Consider the following 8,170-nt stretch of genomic DNA (forward strand, 5'->3'; position numbering starts at 1 on the left):
CCTTAATGCAGAGTTGACCTTAATGACATGGATAGAGTATAGCTTTTGGACCTTCATTTGCTGAGAAGCATGACTCAAAATGGGGGAAAAAAAAAAAATAGCTGCAAACATCCATTAGTAATCAAAACATGGAAGGGACAATGTATGAATCTAGGAAAATTGGAAGTTGTCAAAAAATGAAATGGAATGGATTAAGAGCAATATCCTAAGCACTAGTGAGCTGAAATGGACTGGTATTAACCATTTTGAATCACACAATCATATAGTCTACTATGACAAATAAAGAGGAATGGCATTTCATTCATCGTCAAAAATAACATTTCGAGATTATCCTGGAGTACAATGCTGTCAGTGACAGTATAACCTACACTAGTAGGTGTAGTATACCTACAAGGAAGACCTGTTAATATGGTTATTATTCAAATGTACACACCAACCACTAAAGCCAAAGGTGAAGAAAGTGAAAATTTTTACCAAACTTCTGTAGTCTGAAATTGACCAAACATGCAGTGGAGATGTATTCATTACTCCTAGTTATTACTGGGGAGCTCTGATAGCGTAGTGCCTAAGCCACTTGACTGCTAACCAGAATGCTGGCGGTTCAAACCCACCAGCTACTCCTCAGAAGGAAGATGGGGCAATCTACTTCCGTAGTGATACTGCCTCAGAAACACAAGGAGGGGTCACTATGAGTGGAGTACGACTTGACGGTACATAACAACAACAACAGTTATTACTGATTGGAATGCAAGAGTGGGAAGCAAAGAAGAATGGTAGTTGTACAATATAGCCTTAGTGATAGAAATGATGCCAGATCTCACATGATAGAATTTTGCAAGATCAGTGACTTATTCATTGCAAATATATTTTTTCAACAACATAAATGGTGGCTATACATGTGGACCTTACCAGGCGGAATACAGGAATCAAATTGACTACATTTGTGGAAAGAGGCAATTGTTGTTGTCGTATGCCCTTGAGTCAGACATGACTCATAGTGAACCCTCCTTGGGTTTCTGAGGTGATGGAGAAGCTCAATATTATCAGTCAAAACAAGGCCAGGAGCTAACTGTGCAAGATACCATCAATTGCTCATATGCAAGTCCAAATAGAAGCTGAAGAAAATTTAAACAAGTAGATCAGAGCCAAAATATGACCTTTCATATATCCCACATGAATTTAGAGACCATCTGAAGGACAAATTTGGCACATTGAACATCAATGACCAAAGACCAGATGAGTTGGGGGATAACATCAAAATAAGCATACATGAAGAAAGGAAAAGGTCATTAAAAAAGACAGGAAAGGAAGAAATAGATGTCAGAAGAGACTCCAAAACTTTCTCTTGATTGAAGAGTAGCTAAAGCAAATTGAAGAAATGATTAAATAAAAGAGCTAAACAGAAAATTTCAAAGGGCAGCTCAGAAAAACAAAGTAAAGTATTATAATGAAATATGCAAAATATGGATTTAGAAAACCTAAATGGAAAAAACATGCTCAGTATTCCTCAAGCTGAAAGAACAGAAGAAAAAATTTGAGCCTCGAGCTGCAATATTGAAGGATTCTATGGGTAAAATATTGAACAATGCAGGAAGCATCAAAAGAAAATGGAAGGAATACACAGAGTCACTGTACCAAAAAGAATCAGTCGTCATTCAGCTATTGCAGAAGGTAGCATATGATGAAGAACCAATGCTTTTGAAGGAAGAAGTTCAAGCTGCACTGAAGAAAACGGTGATAAACAAGGTTCCAGGAATTGACTGAATAGCCATTGAGAAGTTTCAAGAAATGGATGCAGCACTGTAGGCACTTATTCATTTACGCCAAGAAATTTGGAAAACAGATGCTCAGTCAACTGACTGGAAGAGATTGATATTTGTGTCCATTCCAAAGAAAGGTGATCCAACAGAATGCGGAAATTATTGAAGAATATTATTAATTTCACATACAAATAAAATTTTGCTGAAGATATATCAAACACAGTTGCAGCAGTATATTGACAGGGAACTTCCAGAAATGCCAGCTACTTTCAGAAGAGGATGTACAACAAGGGATATCATTGCTGATGTCAGATGGATCTTGGCTGCAAGCAAATACCAGAAAGATATCTACCTGTGTTTTACTGACTGTGCAAAGGCATTTGACTTTGTGGATCATAAGAAATTATGGATAACATTGTGAAGAATAGGAATTCCAGAACACTTGCTCTCATGAGGAACATGTACATAGACCAAGAGGCTGTTGTTTGAACAGAACAAGGGATACTGCATGGTTTAAAAGCAGGATGGATGTGTGTCAGGGTTGTATCCTTTCACTGTATTTATTCAATCTGCATACTGAGCAAATAATCTGAGAAGTTGGATTATATGAAGAATAACATGGCATAAGGATTAGAGGAAGACTCATTAAGAACCTGGAATATGTAGGTGACATAACCATGTTTGCTGAAAATGAAGATGACTTGAAACACTTACTGATGAAGATTAAAGAACACCTCAACATAAAGAAAACAAAAATCCTGACAATTGGACCAATAATTAGCATCACGATATATGGAGAAAAGATTAAAGTTGTCAAAGATTTCATTTTACTTGGATCCACAATCAACACCATAGAAGCAGCAGTCAGGAAGTCAAATTCTGTATCGCACTGGGAAAATCTGCTGCAAAAGACCTCTTTTAAAGTGTTAAGGAGCAAAAATGTCATTTTGAAGACTGAGGTGTGCCTAACCCAAGCCAAGGTATTTTCATTCTCTTATATGCTTGTGATGGGTGGACAATGAATAAGGAAGAATGAAGAAGAGTTGATGCTTTTGAGTTGTGGTGTTGGAGGAGAATATGGAAAATATCATGGACTGCCAGAGAATGAACAAATCTGTTCTGGAAGAAGTGCAGCCAGAATGTTCCTTGGAAAAATGAAAATGGCCAGACTTCTTCTCATTTACTTTGGTCATGTTGTAGAAGGGACCATTCCCTGGAAAAGGATATCATGCTTGGTAAAGTAGCTGCTGTTGTTAGGTGCCATTAAGTCAGCTCTGACTCATAGCAACCCTAGTTACAACAGCAAAACACAAGTCATGTCCCATCCTTAGTATCCCTGCTATTTGAGCCCATTGTTGCAACCACTGTGTCAATCCATCTTACTAAAGGTCTTCCCCTTCTTTGCTACCCTCCACTTTATCAAGCATGACTGTCCAGGGGATGGCCTATTCTGACATAACTAAAGTAGGTGAGAGTCAATTAAATAGGAGAAAACCCTGGACAAGATGGATTGACACAGTGGCTTCAATGATGGGCTCAAGCACAGGAAGGATTGTGAGGATGGCAGAGGACCTGGCAGTGTTTCATTCTGTTGTAGATAGGGTCACTATGAGTAGGAGCTGACGTGATGGCGCCTAACAACAACTACTACAAGAACAACAAACAAAAGCATGACACTTACATATTAGAAGAAGTTAACCACTAATTAATTGTTTATTAAATCACACAAGTACATGCTTAGTTTATACCATGCTCCAGGTAAAAGGTAAGAAAATAGAGGTAGAAAGACATATCTCATTCCCTGTCTGGCATACTCCTCTGTTGGGGATGTCTGAAATGTAAATCAACATTTGTAATTCAGTATGGTAATTGCTTTCAGAGGAGTACATGCACTGAGTCTTTAGAAGGTCAAAGAGGAGTATCTAATTTAGATTGGGAGGTTTTAGAGAGTAAGTGACATTTTAATTACAACTTGAAGAATCGGTAGGTATTAACTAGGCAGAGAGATAGAGAATAGTTCATCTAGGTAGGGGGAACCAAATGCACAAGCATGGAAACATGAAAAAGCAAAGCATAACCTGAGCTGACCAGTAGTTTTATGTGGCTGGTTCATAAATAGAGAGCAGAGCCCTTGGTTCTCTTTTTCCCCTACCCTCACTATAAGTAAGTTCTTTCATTTCCACTGTCAAATAAAGCCTAAGTCTGTCTACCTCATTCCGTCTCTACCTTACTTAATAATAATATCGGAAAACAGAATATATGTTAAAGATTCCATCCCAAGAGACTCAGACTTGAGCTTTATGACTTGAACAAGAGCATAACACCAGTTAAATGGCTGGGGAATTCAACTATTTCTAATCCCTTCCATCACTACGCCCAGCCCCCCAGCTCCCACCCCCGTCCCAGCCATCATATTTTTAACTTTGTTCACTCCAAAATCCTCCTAAAAACTAGTCTCCCTTCTTCCACTCCGAGCCCTTCACAATCTAATCATCAGAATGATACTTTTAAACTGCAAATCACACATCGAGTTTTGCTTAAAATTTTGCAATCACGTCCCATAGTACTTGGAAGATAATCCACAATAATTGTTTGTGGGAAAGGAGAATACTACTGTTCTTCTCTGGTTGCCTGGAGGGTTTTCCCCAGGGTTTTCTCCATTTTTAAATCCTCCTCAAAAGGTAGCTACATTATTCAATGTGAATTTAGGAGAGTCACTAGACACATGGGGCAGGCTTCTACTCTCTCCCTTTTCTTTGGCATCTGCACTCCAGAAAGGGACCAGCCTCAGTGGTAATTTTTGCAGATTGGCTCATTATTTGAGTACTCATTTCAAATGTAACCAGTCACCCTGTCTAAAGTAAGCATCCCCCTTCCATCACTCATATAGAAACTTATTTTATTTTCTTTATAAAACCATTTACTGCCTGACACAGAAGCTATTAGGAACCCTCCCAGACCTTGCCTTATGAGTCTCTTCATTAATATCCTTTCTGTTATAATAAAACTGCAATCATAAGTATCGAATTTTCCATGACATCTTGAGTCATTCTTGTGAATTACTGAATGAATCCAAGGGAATAGTGGGAACCAGTAGGTCAAAACTGAGAGGAGCCCCAGAACCCCTGACCTGATGGCTAGCATCCTGAAGATAAAGTGAGAAAACTCCAAATTTGTAGCCAGTGGGGACTCCAAACTTGTGGTTGGCCTTCTGGAGGACTGCGCCATTTAACTCGTGAGGTTTGACCTAGCTCCAGGAGATTAGGGCCCAAGGAAGAAGAACTGCAGTTGCAGCTGGTCTTAGAACAGAAGTGGAATTGAATTGATCCTTACACTTTAGTGTGAGGTAAATTGGATTTGATTTTTCTCTTGCAATCAGTAATCTCTAATTTTCATATTCTATTAATCACTTCTAAATCTCATCAAAATAAAAAGAAGAAAGAAATGCTGCTGCCACCCCCAGTTGTCTAAATAGAAACACACATTTTGTAAATGAAAACAACTATAACATGACTCATTCATCTCTGTAAGACTACAGGTGACTTAAGAGACATGGTTTTAAAAAATTGTCTTCCTTATACTATACAATGATAGTTTTTAATTTGCTCAATATCTCCTGGCCACTTACTTGTGGTTTAATATAAGTCTCAGCTAATGTGCCTTGATGTAGAAAAATCTTAGGCACCACACATCTGATGCAAAGGGACAGATTTCCTGGAACGACAGAGTTTAATTTCCTAGAGTCCATAGTCTCCACAAGAAATGTATATTAATACAAGGCAAGATGCTCAGGAATTATAAAGATGAAAGATAACTTCCTCTTTAACACTTCATTCCCTTGATCCTCTCTAACTTTTCCTCTTGCAGATGAAGTTTGGTAAGGCACCTGGGCAATAAGATAATCATGGTTTATGTCAAAGTGACATTTTATTAAACCAACCTTCCAGGGTTTACCTGAAAAAGTACTGGATTCTTATGCTAAGAAGTTAATCCATGTGTTTCTGATTCAATTACATTTGCAGATTCAACCAGGGTTTTCAATTCTGTCTCTTCTTCCAAGGGAGATTTCTTTGAAGGTCTAAGTGCATTTGGTGTTTCTTTTGGAGATCTTAAAATAAAGCAATGTAGGTAGCTTAAGCAAATTTGCTTCACTGAAAATATCATATTCCTGTTTTATTTTTTATAAGATAAGGAGGTTATTGCATCTTTTTTTAGCTATCCATAACTATTGATTGTGTCTATGTTTCTGGAATTTAAAGCAAGGTGCAGACTGGTATCACAGAACAAAGTGTATTTAAGATAATTGGTGCTAAATTAATTTTTGGGTAAAGTGACTTAAAATGTATACAGACATAAAGCCAGATATAAAACCTTTAGTTTATAGATCTAAACTACCATAAAACTGAAATAAAATTGATATATTAAACACTAGAAGAAAAAACTCACGAAACCAATAGTTATAATTTTATTTACTGTAATCTTGTGATGGATGATACTGTGAGGCTGGAACTAAATTGCCAATGTTGAGGTTTTAACAGCTAAAAGGTAGAGCCCTGGGAGTAGCTCTATCTGTACTATATTTTTCAGTTTTAATTCAATAGTACTAATTCAGAAAATGGCTTTTTGAAAAAATATGATTGGCAAGAATACATTAATAATTCCAAATTTTTCGGTTGTTGCTATTTCAGAAAACTCAGACACCCCTACTGTCTATGTATTAGGAAAAGGAAAGGTGAAGCTCAAATGTAATCACTCCTAAATTACTCTTATTTCTCACCAGAAAAGGCAAAACAAATTTTAAAGTTAGCTATTATATAGTTTACAAAATAGTTCTAAAAATTCCTTTGCTGACAGGTTCTCAAACAAAAAGCTATCTGAAATAAGCAGTAAAACAAGAATGGAACTTTCTGACAGAAACATCATAAAAGACAAACTTATATCAAAAAATGCCTAAGGCACTTGACTGCTAACCAGAAGGCTGGCTGTTCAAACCCACCAGCCACTCCTAGGAAGGAAGATGGGGTAATCTATTCCATAACGATACTACCTCGGAAACACAAGGAGGGGTCTCTGTGAGTTGGGTCCAACTCGACGGCACATAACAACAACAATAATTAAGATTTTTTTTTTTTTTTATTTCCCAATTACCATCCCCAACCCTCACCCACTGTCCTCCCCTCCCTTCCCAGTACCCTGCTCTCCGTGCCCCTCAAAGTCATGCATTCCTGTGTGTCCTGCATTTCCTCTGTGCAATGTTGCCCCTCTGGTGTCTGGTGGTCAACTGGTTATACATTCATTAAATACAGATGCATACTGTAATTAATTCACACTCCAATTCTCTCTTGTAACAATGAGACATTTATGAATGTAAAGTAAAATTCTGATATCTTGAAAATGTAACATTTTTAATCAATTGTATAAAAAAAGTTTATCAATTGTAATTGTTTTCAACACAGTGAGTCTCATAGACACGGACATTTTTCTATTTATTTTTATCCTGTTCAGAAATGTTTATAAATGAATAACAGCTATGTCTGATAGTAAGTAAGAAGAAAAAATTGTCATGTTCTTCCTTTGTTAACATTTTCAATTTACTTTGAAATTGTCTTCTATTTCTTACTGTTCTATTAGCAGTAATACAGGCTTTATTATGTTAGTTGTAAATAAGCTAGCTCATTGTACTAGAATGGCACAGTGGATTAATACTACATTAGTTTTCCAGATCCTTTTCTTAGGAGATATTTGAATCATTTTTTGTGCAGTACAGCGTCCTTCAGCTTGCTCTCCATAGCTTCAGAAAGAATGAAACCTTAAATATTTAGTGTAGAAAGAAGACAGGCAGAGGAAAGACATATAATCCACAACAGACAAGAGATTAGTGAATGTCATTATGTTCATTTCTTCAGTCCAAACTTCTTACCTGCCAGGGACTGCACTAGCCACTGAGAATACAATAGTGAGCAAGACCAACACTGTATCACCCATTATAGGAATGGTGGAGAATATAAAGGAGAGAACATTACAGTATGCAAAACAGGGCACAATCACAGGCTCAGATGATCAAGTTTCCTGAGGGAGATGGCAAACAAACAGCTTCAGCTTGATGGAAGAGATATTTAGGAGGTAATGAGGAAAGACATTGAAGATATGATGAAGAAGAAAAAGAGGGAAGGCAATTAGCAGGTGGCTAGAATAGGGAAATAAAGCATTAAGTAGAATGGAATGTATAATTTTGGATATGGTCTATAGTGCTAATTTGTGATCTGAATGAAACTACACAGATATAGCTACTTGATGAGTTTGCACAAAACTGTACGTGTTTTAAGAATTATTTAACCTAATCAGTATGACTACTGTGTGTTAATTTGGATTTTTTGTTTGGCTTTATTTTTATGTTTTTTTTTTTTTTT

This window comes from Orycteropus afer, unplaced genomic scaffold (assembly GCF_000298275.1).
Source record: "Orycteropus afer afer isolate SDZICR_OR568_19922 unplaced genomic scaffold, OryAfe1.0 scaffold00097, whole genome shotgun sequence".
Taxonomy (NCBI): domain Eukaryota; kingdom Metazoa; phylum Chordata; class Mammalia; order Tubulidentata; family Orycteropodidae; genus Orycteropus; species Orycteropus afer.